Source organism: Microtus pennsylvanicus, chromosome 8, assembly GCF_037038515.1.
Source record: "Microtus pennsylvanicus isolate mMicPen1 chromosome 8, mMicPen1.hap1, whole genome shotgun sequence".
Lineage (NCBI taxonomy): Eukaryota > Metazoa > Chordata > Mammalia > Rodentia > Cricetidae > Microtus > Microtus pennsylvanicus.
This window is the reverse complement of record NC_134586.1, coordinates 42,879,946-42,894,678: the sequence shown is the minus strand read 5'-3', so window position 1 is coordinate 42,894,678 and position 14,733 is coordinate 42,879,946.

Here is a 14,733-nt window from a genome sequence, read left to right as displayed (position 1 = left end):
TAGGAAAGTCTGACATAGTGGCAGGCATGGGGAAAGGAGGTGAACAATCCTAGCAGCCAATTAATCTAGGACTCCCTGAGGGGTGTGACAAATATTTCTTCCAGGTTTCTTTTGCAAGTTTAAAAATGAATCTAGACTTGGGTAGAAAAAGATTATTTCAAATTAATATGAAAGAGGGTGAATGAGATGATCACAAGATCAGCAAGAGCTTCAGTTGGTGTTCTCAGAAATCCAGCAAAGGCTTGCTTGTTATAGCTGTGGCCTGTTGATTAGCACTATTAGAGATGGTGGTACCATTGGGAGGTGGTGCTTAAGAGGATACAGGCTAGACAGTGTGGCCTCGGGGAGGATAGTTGACATTTTCTTTTTTCTATTTTGAAGGCAAGAAGTGAATAGCTTTTCTCTGACAGGTTTTTGGGCATGAGGAGTAGACGCTACCACAGACATAATACAGGAGGACCAAAGACAGAGTCACCTTGAAAGCAGTAAGCCAAATGAGCCCTTGCCTTTTTTAAATTAATCATTTCATGTGTTTGCTATAAGGACCAGGAACTGTCTGACACAGAAACTTTCTGAAGGGGTTAGATACATTTTTTTTGAAGGAAACAAGGATGTACAGATATGGTCAATGTGATGAATGAGGATTGGTGGCTTCAGAGAACAGGCTAAAGCATGTTTTCATCTGATGTGACTCAGTTCCCTAGGGTGCTGCTGACAATGGGCTGTGTGCCCACTGGGGCAATAGACTGGGTTCACAAGAAAATAACCCAAGTTTGATTAAGAGACATTTTGTTTTAGTGGGAACAGGACAGTTCAGCCTGTAACCCCAGAGGTTGAAAATGGAAATTTGGAGGGTCTATGTTATAAATAAGAAGAAGAGGCCAAAGGTGTCATTTTTCCCTTGGGAGAATGTGTGGGTCTTTTTGTTTATTTTTTTTTAATTTTATTTTTTGGAGTAAGTTGGTCCCTTTCCCAGGATATGAAGGATCACTTAAGAAATGTGAATTTGGGTAAGTGTTAATCTATGTTATATATAACAAGTAGTCCCACTTTAGAAAAGATCTTGTATGAATTGTTCAAAGTCTTCAAGTCATTCATTTTATTTAATGTCACAATTAAGTAGTATTGATGTATGACTGAACCTACAGTAATTTGTTTATTAATCTCCTCTGGATAGTAATAGATACTTTCAAAATAATAATTTCTCTTTACTGAGCTGTTTATGCCAAGCATTATCAGAGCTTCTCCTCTTTACTCTTTAATCTTCCCAGCTGAGGGGATCCCTGTAGGTACCATACAGGGAAGTGAATCACATAGAGATAAGGATGAAATCCTGCTAAAGATTGACTTTCTCAACCTGGATTAGACTTCAGGGTGTCTAATAATGGGCGGTTTACTCCCAATGTATTTAAGCCCAGTATAATTTGAAAACAGTTTTCTGGTGTAATACAATCTCTAGTGTACAAGAAAGTGTAATTACATTGAAACTCAACTCATGGTACATGTCATTTCTTCCGAGAAGATGGTCTAGAGATAAGTCTAGAGATAGGCTACCTGTGCTAGGTAATGGGGCTAAGGGTCTCTCCTAGTCTGGTCTCTGTCGTACAGATAGCACAGTGGTCGTTTGGGCTATTAGCCATCTCTGGGCCAGTTTGTGGGAGCTGGGGGAGTCTCTGGATATTAGGGTCCTTTAGATTACTAGTCACCTCCAGTTTTGGTGGTAAGAGCTTGATATGGCCTGGTCCAACAGATAACACAGGTCACCAGGCTGTTAATCACTTCCGATTCTCAGATTTCTGTAGGGAAGAACAGGTTTTTCATCTTTCCAATTGGGAGAACAGTCCTGCATGCTTAACCTTCCAGGTTCTTTGGAGATCTGTGGGTGTGAGGACCTTTGTGCTATGCTCCCAACACCCAGCTTCACTACATTGTAGTTACTGTGACCAGGCCAAATTTCCAGATGCAAAAAATTAAACCTAAAGAGACTAAAGTCCTCACATTTGATTTTGTAGTATAGAACCCTTAGTGTTTAAATTCTAGCCCTAAATTACTTCTTTGTCTACACATGAATGGTGGGTAATCTTTATCTTATGAGTTCCTTACACTATAAAACAGTGTCTTTAATGGCTAGATTTTCTATAACTGAAAGCCACAAATTTGGTGGCTTAAATAATAGATGTTTATGTCCTATGCTTAGGAAGTCTGATTACTCCTCCTTTTTGAATCCATTGATGACAGAGACAGGGTGAGAGCATTCCAGATTATTTTGCGTATCTGCGGATTTCAGCAATAATTGTACTTTGTTTATGTTACTGGAACAGAGTTTTGTTTCTACGTAAAGAGAATTGATGGAGGATTAATAACTAGTACCCTCTGAAACAACTGTACTTTGTGTTTTCATTTAGAATATTCTCCCTATGATGTGAGGGATACTACTTAGCTGTGCATGTTAGCACATACCTGTAATCCTAGCACTCATAATTTTGAAGCAAGATGATTACATGGTCTACAGTTTGAGACCCTATGAAAGAAAGAAAGGAAGGAAACAAGCAAGCAACGAAGGAAGGAAAGATATTCAAAATGCAAGTGAAACTCATGAAAAATAAACAAACAAATGAAACCCAAGCAATTACACAATCATTTGTTGTATATGATCAAACTAAGGAGCTAGAAGCCACATCAGCCTTCAGAAGGAAATGGAGAAAGAAATAGTTGAGAGATTTGGAAAGGTAGAGAAGAGAACTGAAGTACAAAGTGACTTTCAAACAACTAAGTTAAAATAATGGCAAAAAAAATGTGATTTATTCCAGATAAAATAGACAAAGAAATATAAATTGGAGCTGACTTTAAGCTTGTGGACCATAAAAATGAGTCTCTCTGCCCTATCCATGACCTTCATTTTCATTTCATGGAAAGGCTGACAGGACTAGTTGCCTCTATTGTTCTCATAATCAAGATAGTAAAATGAAAATTAATTATTAGATTTATCTGTGATAGAAAATAGATTGATATTTGCATTAAGAAAATCATATATTCTTAATTTTTTTTTTGCTCTTCACTGCAATTTAGTGAGTGCACAGTTGTGGAAGTTCCCACACCAAGCTTAAAATTGGTTCAATTAGCAAGAAAGCATAGTGTCTTTCCTTCCGTGATATTTTACTTTTTCCAGGTACTTAGGGAGGATTCACAAGATTGGTCATAGGCCCTAGAGCTGGTGCCCATCATTATCCAAGTCCCTTTAGGTTCAAAAGTTTTTATGTAGCTAATAGTTTTTCTGGCCTCTTGAGATTTGCCACTTGCCTTTAGTTGCATGAAGGAACTGTGGTGAAGACACTTTGCAGAGCTCTCCAGTCTATGCAGAGGTATGTTCTTTAAAGGCCTTTCGAAATTCAGACCTCACATCATTTGAGGCTTGTCCTAAGGAGTCAGGATTGGTAGTTAGCAGCTGAAGAAAATAATGCCCCTTACAAACTTTGCGCTTTATATGCCTGCCTGAGCAGTTGAGTTAATAATCAAATTTAATTTGGAAGGAGCGAGATAAAGATAGTGCAGTAAGAATCCTGCATTGATCATTATTTTTCCTCTAAAATAAGCAATTATAAAGTTTTTATGTTTGTGTCAAGTTACCATTAATTTAGTACTAATATATAAAACAAGGTATATTAAATTGAAAAAGAAAGTTTATGCTATTTATCATAAGCTGTTATATATGTAACTGCAAAATTATTCTTTGTAATATGTTGTGACAATAATGTAGGCATGGTTAGATACTTAAGCCTTCCACCATCTAATAACTACAGATTTTTATAAGCAGTATGAAAACTATAGCTCCTGTATTTACACTGTTTTATAGTTTTGTGAAACATAGCTACAATAGCTTAGATACTGTCTTTGATTGTTTCCATATTTAAATACTAGATGTAAGGAGTTGTGATAGGGAATATGACCTACAAACTTTAAGACATTTACTGTCAAGCACTTTGTAGGAAAAGTTTTCTGACCTTAGTTCTGTATGATCAACCTCAACAAAACAGCCTCAGCTCTTTGTGGTTCTGAAATCCTAAATGACTCCCAAGGGGAAATAAAAATTAGTCTACAGTGAAAGGAAAATGCTCACAGTATTAAGCCACAGTCATCTCCCTGATGGCATTTAAAGGCACTGATTGGAGGGCAAATCACAAATATGTAAGGGTTTATTAAAAACAGCATAATAAATCGATTGTGTCTACAACGGCTAAGGGTGCAATATGCTAAATGTGCAGGGAGAGTTTACTTCTGGGAAGCATTCAAATGGGCATCTGTGACTGGACCAGAGAAATAAAAGGTTGTGTGTGTGTGTGTGTGTGTGTGTGTGTGTGTGTGTGTGTATGAGAGAAAGAGAGAGAGAGAGAGAGGTGAGAGAGATATGTGTGTCTGTGAGAGAGAGATTGTGTGTGTGAGAGAGATGTGTGTGTGTGTGTTTGAGAGAGAGAGGTGTGTGTGTGAAAGAGATGTGTGTGTGTGTGAGAGAGATGTGTGTGTGAGAGAGAGAAGAGAGAGATGTGTGTGTGAGAGAGAGATTTGTGTGTATGTGAGAGAGAGAGAAAAAGAAAGAGAGGTGTGTGTGTGTGAGAGAGAGAGAGAGAGAGAGAGAAGAGGTGTGTGTGTGTGTGTGTGTGTGTGTGTGTGTGTGAGAGAGAGAGAGAGAGAGAGAGAGAGAGAGAGAGAGAGAGAGAAGAGGTGTGTGTGTGTGTGTGAGAGAGAGAGAGAGATTTGTGTGTGTGAGAGAAAGAGAGACGGGTGTGTGTGTGTGAGAGAGAGATGCTTGTGTGTGTGAGTGAGAGAGAGAAAGAGAGAGAGGGGTGTGTGTGTGAGAGAGAGATGCATGTGTGTGAGAAAGAGAGAAAGAGAGAGAGGGGTGTGTGTGTGAGAGAGAGAGAAAGAGAGAGAGGGGTGTGTGTGTGTGAGAGAGAGATGCGTATGTGTGTGAGAGAGAGGTGTGTGTGTGTGTATGTGCACATGCTTATATTTCTGTAAAGAAAGGAATAACAACTCAATGTTTAATTTAGATAATTCTCTCAAGTAAACTCATTGTGTTACATTTATTCTTGAAGGTGAAAAATATTTTTCACAGGAACACATTTTTTAAAACTGGCTTCAGTCAAGCTACATTATCCAGTGAATGTGTTAAGCGTTATGTCCTTGGGCTAGGGAATCTCTAACTTATGTCTTTTTATTCTCTTTTCTCTTTTATTCAGCATCTCTTGTTTGCAGTGAGGCAGAGGCTGGAGGTTGTCTTTACAATAACAAGATGGCTTTGACGATGCCATTGATGGGCTAAGGCCCCATGTGTTAGTCCACTTTGGCGATATACTCAATGGAGAAATTTGATTGAGTTATTGTGTTTTATTTCTCCTCGTAGTTCACCTGAGGACAGAATCACAATGCCGTCCTTGTCAGGTACTAAAGCAGGAGCAATGTGAGTCATTTCCTCCTGCCTCCCTGATCTTTCACTCTGATGAGTCTCTATCTCAAGCTTGCTCTCGACTTTGTGGTTTTGAGGGGAAGGAAAAGAAAGCTACACAATTAGATGCCCCTCTCCCTGTAGTCCACCTGCCCTCTACCAGATGGAAGTCCCGTGGTTTCTTTTTAAGATCTCTTTCTTCTTCTTTCTGTTATAATATTCAGTTTCATGTGTGTGAATATTTATGAACAAAAAGTGACCTTGTTTACACCTCCACATTTTTATTCCTTTGTATTGCTACTTTTACTACCATCATGGTGATGGCAGTTTGAAAGGATTCTGGCAGATTTGTGAGAGATTCCACAGGGTTCTGGGTAGTAAGAGAGATTTTCCTGCTGTATACTTGCATTGTTCTTTTGGGGTCTTTTAGCATTTCTGTGCATGTGTATGCCAGCTAGTCACGCCACAGTATACTTTTGGAGGTAAGAGGTCATGCTCCAGAGTCAGCCATTCATCTACACCATAGAGTTTTGCATTTAGGAAGTTCAGTCTTAGGCAATGTTAATTAGCTGTGTAAAAATTATACAAACACTATGCAAATATTATTTTAGTAAAAAAGTAACCAAACTCCACTTAAGAACAAGTATTTTTTATTTCTATCCAACCCAAGTTTTATACTAGTGTTAAGAAATGTTTGTTAGCATTTTCATAAGTAGTGTCAGAATTCTTTTCCCCATGATGCTATGTATGCTGTTCCATAGGCAGTAATGGGCACATGGGCATCTATGTCTGTAATTGACATGTAGGTCATTTGAATGAAAGTAACCCTCATAAATGTTGTGAGAATTCGGTCTGATAGCCAGTTGTATGGGGAAGCTTGATCTAATGGGCGTGATCTTCACTGGAGATGTGTGACCGGATAAAACCCCCTGAGTTTTATCTCTTGGTTGTACGTGAGCTGCGAGTAATCCATGGAATCATGCGTGACTGGGGTTTTGGTGTTCATCACTTTTGAAATGAGGCAGCAACAGTGTTAACAGTTGTGGTCCGCCCTGTGAGTATAGTGCATTGATTCTGATTTGTCTGCTAATAAACCATACCTGACCCCACTCAGATTCCTTCATTAGATAGAAATTTGCTCTCCCGCTTATAGAATTCTTTGAAGGATTAGGAAATATAGCCTTTTTGGAGGAGGGGTGTCACTGGGGGTCGGGCTTTAGTATCATTCCTATCTCTTTCTTTCTGCCTCCTACTTATGGATAAAGATATACACTCTCAGATACTGCTCCAGGGCTATGCCTATCTGGTTTCATTTTTCTAATTGTGGTAATCATGGACTCTTGCTATCGGAAACTGTAAGCCCAAATAAAGTCCTTCCTAAGACTCCTTGGTCATAGTATATTATCATAGCAATATAAAAGTAACTAAAACAGCATGGTAGACAACCTTAAAAGAAAAAAAAAACACCTCCTGCTATATTCATGCTCTAGTATACGCTCTCCTCTCTCTATTTTTCTCATAATATTTGTGTTGATTATTTGGGAATTTCACATCATGAGCCCCAAGCAAACTCACTTCCCAGTCCTCCATGTCTGCAACGCCCTGCGCCCCTCCCCCAGCTCTTGGGCCCTCTCACACACATAAAGAGGAAGAAGAGGAAGAAGGAAAACATGTCCAATTTGTGTTTCTCATATCCTCACTGGAGCATGGTCATGCTCCTGGTGGCCAGCCCCTTAAAGAAAGCTGAGTCTTTCTCCACCCACACCCTCACTAGAAAGCATCAGTTGTGAAGAGCTGTGCTTTAGCATCGGAATCACAATTTTTAAAAGTTCTCTTCAATGGCTTTCTGTCTAGGCTATTACTTTTGGGAGCAGGTAAAGGTTGTCACAAGCCTGTCACAGCAGCCTTTCTATGTCCCCGATTCTCCACTTTGAGTTTGCACTTGCCAATACCATGGTAAAAATAACTCTCTTGCCCTATATAGTCATGGGAAAAGAGACCATGAACTTACATATGGTCTTTGGTGACAGCATATGCCACGGACTTTGGCATGGTGTCTAAAGGCAGCACAGAACACAAATATCAACATGGCCCTCTGCCTCTGTGTGGGACACAGACACACATCATAACCCTTGCTGGCAATGCAGGCCAAGGACATCAACATGGTCTCAGGTGACAGTGCAGTCTACGCACACCAGAAAGAGACCAGATCTCACTTGTGATATTAGGCTATAGTGTCTGTGACTCCAATTTTAGTAGAAGATTTTCTTATGGCCCTGTTGGATTATGCTGCTTGGTGAAGCCAATGGCCCCAAGTGAATAGGAGCTGAAAGTTACCACTAGCTAACTTCTAGCAAGTTATTCAAACTGCCATCTCAGAAACATTATAAGAGGTAGATTCTGCCAATAATCATCTGGACTCACAAGGGGGTTCCTCCCCAATTGAGCCATGAGGTAGTATGGCATCTTGGCTCAATGGTTTCACCATAGTTTTTACTTAGAACACGAAGTTAAGAAAAGCCATATCTGTAGCTCTTACAGAATCTTTGAGATAGTTTTAACATCATTCCTTTATTGATTCTTTGGGAATTTTATATAAAGCTCCCCCATTCTGCTCATTTCCCAGTACCTACATATTTGCCCCTGGATTCCTCCTTCAATGAAAAATTTAAAAAAACCCAACCCAACCAAACCAAGACAAACTAACAACAGCAAAAAGCCCACTTTGCTTCTCTATTTTTTTCAGTTCTTCAGTACCTCTTTGTTTGTCTTAGTGGCATTGGAAGACTTGGTGTGTATCATGGTATAGGTAAACCATCATCACTGGACCCTCACTGAAATTCCTCAGGTGTAACCTGTGGCCACCCTGAGTGATGGAGATCCTGTTGGTATCCTTCCACAGAACCAGTTCCTTCACAGGCTTGGTAGGTCACAGAGGGAGTAGATGTTAGGATGGCCAACCCTAGTTCCTGGTTGTGGACTTGGGTAGTATTTGAACTGGTCAATCCTGACTGCTGAGTTCATGCCCCTCAAGTGTGTAGGGCAGAACCAACTCTCTGATGTTCATGCTCTCAGGGCCAGCTTCCCCACACCTGTCCCAAATGCAGAGGATCAGCTCTTCCATGGCCAGGTTATTGGGGTCAACAATCCCACGAGGGTCAGGACCACTTCTCTTATTGCAGTCTTAGGTAAAGTTCAGGCCAAACTTTCCCAGGACCAGCAAAGGGCAGTACCAGCTCATTCTGGCCCTCAGATTTCACCATGCTTGGTTTTTATGGACCTTTGTAATAACACAGACCACCGACCTCAACAGAGATTCCTACTGCAGGACGATCACAGACCCAGACATGGTCCCTCTACCACCTGACCATCCTGCCGGGAATTTGGGACCAGTAGGTGTCTGCCCCTCGATGACTGCTGTACCTGAGCACAGGCCATGTATTTTACGTTTAACAGTCCCATCAGAGGCTGCTGTAGAGGTGGCAGAATTTTACAGGCTCTAAGGTGTCCGCCATTGCAGCGGCTCGGAGACTGCAGCATGAAAACACACGCATAGACGGGTATAGCTATGCAGAGTCTTACCACCCTTGCTTTTTTATTTTAAATCTTGTAATCATAAAATTGGGAGAGTTTCTGAATCTTCTCCTGTTAAGGCTGTAGAATTATCCGTATAGGTTCCTTGACTCCTGGGCCAAATAGCCCCAAAGCGTGGGTCAGACTCAGCTGGCTACAGTGAGGTGTGTTTGTGTGGACTGCTACAATCTCAGCAGTAACCTGGGCCTCTGCTAGGCCAAACTCCGCATTTCTTTCATTCTTTTTACCCATTCAGCAGCAATAGAGGCTGCGGCTGGGTGACCAAAGCACCATGGCTTGCAGGGGAAGGCGAGGCCCCACTTTGGTCTCCTCGAGACCCAGCAGTCCAAAGGTGGCGAAATCATACGCTGCCTGCGCAGGGGTGGGAATATAATATCTACAAACTCTAAATATTTTTGCCTTTGTTTTTGTTTCACTTTAGCTCTTCTGGCTATCAAAATACACTTAAGCAACGGTACTGATAACTGAATACTATTTCTTGTCCCACATTAACAAAACTATTTAGAGTTTTACTCTCGATTTCTCCGCCTTTTCCTCTTTCTTATTATTTATCTGTTTTGTTTGTTTGTTTGTTTGTTTTGCTCTCATTACTCACCTTTTCACCTCTGGTGCAATTTTCTCGCATGGTTCCTCACATACTCCCTTGTGTGCCTGGCCATACTTTTGTGCATTTTGGGGTTCACCAGTTAGCCCCACGTTGGGCACCATATGTAGAGGACTCACCTCGACAAAAGCACCTCTTGCCCAGGTAGCGGAGTGGGAATTGAAGAAATAAAAGTAAAGAATATGAAGATGCACAAAAAAATAACAGGACAGGTACCATAGAAAGTATCAGGAATGCATTTTAGTGACTGAAATCCTGACATTCACCAGCATTTATTTATTTATTTATTTATTTATTTATTTATTTATTATTTATTTATTTTTACAGCGTTTATACCTAACATAAATGGGAGAGAAGATAACAAAAGATTTTATTACATGATAACAAAGGATAACTCATATAGTCAATGGCTGTATCACTCTGAGACATCAAACCATTAGCATTCTGTTTTCTAAGTAGTGAAGATGTTCTAGGTCAAGTAATTTGAAGACCGCCCATTTCCTAGGTGACCTCATAGTTACAAAAGAAGGAGCAGAAGTGCATTTGCATGTTGTCGGGGGTTCTGTCCTGCCTGGTCCCCACAGTTGTTAAGTCGCAAAGAAATTACACAGAAGTCTACATAATTATAAACTGACTGACCCAGTATCTCAGGCTTCTTATTAACTCTTACAATTTATATTAGCCCATTATTCTTGTCTGTGTTAGCCATGTGGCTCAGTACCTTATTCGGTGGGGCAGTTACATCTTGCTTCTTCCGTGGCTGGGATAGGACTGTAGACTAGGACTTCCTTCTTCCCAGAGTTCTCCTGTTCTCATTGACCCACCTCTACTTCCTATCTGGTTGTCCTGCCTATACGTTCTGCCTGGCTACTGGCCAATCAGCATATATTTAAAATATAATTGACAGAATACTGATCATTGTCCCTTACCATTTGCATATCCTGACCACATATCAGGATGACATTGAGCTATTTTAATTTTGAAAATATGAACAATCACCTCCTGAGTTAGGACCTGCAACTATGCCTGTCAATTTCCAAACTCTCTGACTATCAGACAGGGTAGAAAAAGGCCTGTAATTTTTGGTCTCCACTAACATGGACTATGGATGTCAACACAGATCCTGGCTTCAGTAGGACCACAGATCTAGACTTTGCCCTTGATAGCAGCCTGGGCTCAGACGTCACTGTGACCTCCAGTGGGTGGCAAGCAGGCTACTCACATCCTCCTCCTCACCTCCTTTGCTTCACCCATGCCACCTCTTTTCACAGCACATGAACTACTCCACTTTTCTTCCTCTCCCATTTCTCCACCACGCATTTGCTGACCATAATGAGCAAATTCTATCAATATCCTCCTTCCTGGAGCCACAAAGCACTTGGTGGGCCATGAATATTTTCAGTCAGCCCAGATCCTAAGGACCTAGTGTGGCCTTAGGGAGACTTACACCCACCTGAGCCAAGGCAAACTTTGAGATGTTAAATGAATATTTAAAAGCAGTGTATGTTTGGGAATAATATATTTCTCATCTTGAATAAGTAGTATAGCTGGGTTCTCCTCAAGGGTGTATCAACTTACACAGTAGATAACGAGAAATGCTCATCTTAAAATTCCACTCTGAATTTTCTACCCAAACCCCACTAATTCATCTTTCAATTTTCCTTCTTTATAACTTATGGCTCTATTTTGGCAAAATTGCCAGTTGTCATTTTTATGTCTTCTCTCTTGCTTCCTCACTTAGAATACAGCTTAGCATGTGACCACTCAGAAGGAATGCATTTCTGTAATATCTATTTTCCTGAGCAGTCTGTCTTGTCCTTTATGTAAATTTCTATTCAATGAGTTTAAGTGAACTATAGTCAGAGGCTGTTAGTTTGTTCCCAGCTGCTCAGCCCCAAAATAATCACACAGAAAACATATTATTTGTATTGTTTGGCCAATAGCTTAAGCATATTTTTGACTAACTCATATCCTAAACTAACCCATCTCTATTAATGTGTGTATTGCCATGTTGCCTTGGTTAACTGGATAAAGTTCCATCTCTGGCGTCTGTCTCTGTCAGGGCTACATGGTTTCTCAAGAGTCCACCTTCTTTCTCCCCTCATTCAGTTTAGTTTTCCCTGCCTAGCTCTACTCTACCCTATCACAGGCCAAGACAGCTTCCTTATTTATTAACAAATAAAGGCAACACATATACATAAGGACTTCCCACACCAGTGAACCTTGTATGCTTGACTTCTGAGAGAATATGTCCCTATTCTTTTTTTTTTTAGTAATGCGGATATGACAGTGCCTCTAGCTCCATCTTGGACCCAAAAGATGAGGGTTCCATTTGTGAATAGTAGATTAGAGTTTGAAGTAACTGGGCTTTATGGATCTAAGGCAATAAACCATCTGTGAAACAGCTACCTATAATTTGTTAGAAAAAAAACCTATCTTTGCTTAACACATTATGATTATGAGTTTCTTGTTTGTGAATTAAAACCTGCATCCATTTAAGTAAGTATATATCTTCTGGAGTCTGCATGTTTCCTATTTGCTTATTTCTTCTTCTGTTATGATGGCTCTATCAGTGTAAACACAGAATAATAAGTTCTTTCTTGTCTCTTGTCTTTGAATCCATCTTGAATAAATACTTGTGTTCAGCATATTGTAAGCACCCAGTAAATTCTTAAAAAATAAATGTCAATACATTTTTATTGAGGTTGATATTTTGATGTTTTCTTATACAAAGTCTATAAACAGAAAAAGTATTATATGTGCATGCTCCATGCAATGATATGTGCATGTTCTGAAATAGACAGCCAGAGGCAAATTTGTTGCATGGAAGAATGTGTGTGTGTGGGGGGGGGGGGTGCATGCATTGCGTGTGTGTGTTCGTGTGCTTCCTCATTGGGATTACCTACTATCTGTGAGCTATCTCTAGCTGAAGAGAGTGAGCAGGGTCAGACTGCTTTGTGAGTAGGCAGAGACAGCTTTCTGGGGAGAGGGTCAAGTGTTACAACTCTGCTTTAGTTCACAAAGAAATGGGACCATAAGGCTGGGGACAATGGACCTAATTTGCATTAAGTGATACACCACTTTTATCCGTAGGATTCATGTGTGGCAGTAGTGTCTATATCAAAGCTTCTGGTACAAGTATTAGTTCCCATATGTGCAACAGGCAAGGCTTCTAGCAGGGAACTATGGCAAGGGTCTTGTTAAGATAAATCAGGCATCCAGTCTTAGAGACAGCTTTCAGATAACGTCGGCCCTCCAGACCCAGGGACTTTTGCTGTGGAATAATGCTTCAGTACACGGTGTGAACATATGTTGCTATGATTGGTTTAGTAACCAAGTTGGCTGGCCAATAGCTGAACAGGTGGGAAATCCGTATTGAGAATGATACTCCACCTATAGACATTTCCCAGATAAAGGCAGGTAGAGAGCAGGAAGCTTCACTGAAGAGTGAGTTCTCGTGTTGCTAAGCTTTGGAAAAGGCTGCCAGGCCATGATAGACATTCCATGACCAGCAAGACATTCCAATGTGTGTGTGTGTGTGTGTGTGTGTGTGTGTGTATGTGTGTATGTGTGTGTGTGTATGTGTGTGTGTGTGTGTGTACAAATATTTAATGAAAATCTTTTAAATTCCTTTCAAAAAATTTAGCAAGTTTTTCTTTTTTCATCAGCAATTTGTCTAGGGGAACATTTTCACTATGCATTTACTGAGTAAATATTTTAAATATTTTGGGTTTTGTTAAGGTGTATGTGAGACAGCTTCTTGGGATTCTTGTTTATATATGACAAAATGATATTTCTTGTCATAGAGACATGGCTTGAAGCAACATATTGCACAAAGATGAGGACATGAGTTCTGATCCCCATATGCACATAAAATCTGTGTATAGATTACCTGTATCTGTAAACCCAGCACTGAGTGATGGAGGCCGTCAGATGCCGAGGTCTCAGTGCACAGCCAGTCTAGCCGAACCGGTAAGCTTTAGGTTCAGTGAAAGACCCTGTCTCAAAATAGATAGTAGAAAGTGACAGAGGAAGACAGCCAAAGTCAACCTCTCGCCTCCACCACCTGTACATATGTAGATGAGGGCACTTTCCTTTGTATTATATCACAACATATAAACCCCTGCACACGTAAACAGTGATTAATTTTGGTAAGGAATACACAGTGTGAAGTATCTTCAAAGCTCATTTCACTTCACTACCCTACTAAAATTCCTCATGAAAACTTCTCAAAACAAAACTCCAGGATGTGTCAGCCTGGGCTAAGATAGCGCCGGGGCTAAGGGGTATAGTTTGTCTTTCATCTTCATGGATGGTAGGTTGTCTGTATCTGAGAACTTCTACCATAGGTGCTTGGGGAGAGGGGACCAGCAGTCAGGGAAGATTTTTCTTAGATATTGATTTTGAAAGAATGGCCTTCAGTTTTTAACTAAGCACTTATCATTAATCATTGTGACTTTTGGTTAAGACAAGGGCCTCTTGGAGGAAAAGAACCTTCCATCAAGGTTCCCAACTGATTATTTGTGAAGTCATCACACTTGTGACAGACACTTGGAAGGGGCAGGGATCAGTCAGGAAGACTTTTAGACTGTAATACTTTCCCAAGAATAAATTGACAGGACTGGAGCTGCCTTCTAAGAAACTGATTCTGTTCTGTAGAAATGGATGTCCCTGCCATCCTCATTGTTATCAGTCACTCAACAGAAGATCTCAGAGGTATGGCCTTGAATGTGTATGTAAAATTGGCTGTCACTCATATATGTCCATGCCTAGGTACCTTAAAGGATAGCAGTAAATTTTTGTTAATGCCACACACATGATATGATATTCAGCCAAGGGGCCTTCACACACGTATCAGATGCTATGCCAGTTAGTTTTTGTGAATTTGATACAAATAAGGACATTCCTCAGAAAGGGGACTATTATTTAAGGAATTGCTTCCATCAGACTGTCCTGTGGGTATATTTGTGGAAACATTTCTTTGACCACTCATTGATGTGGGAGGATGTATTCCACTGTGGGTAGTACCAACCCTGGGTAGGTGGACCCGGGACATATAAAAAGCATAGCAGAGCAAGCTAGTAAACAGTGT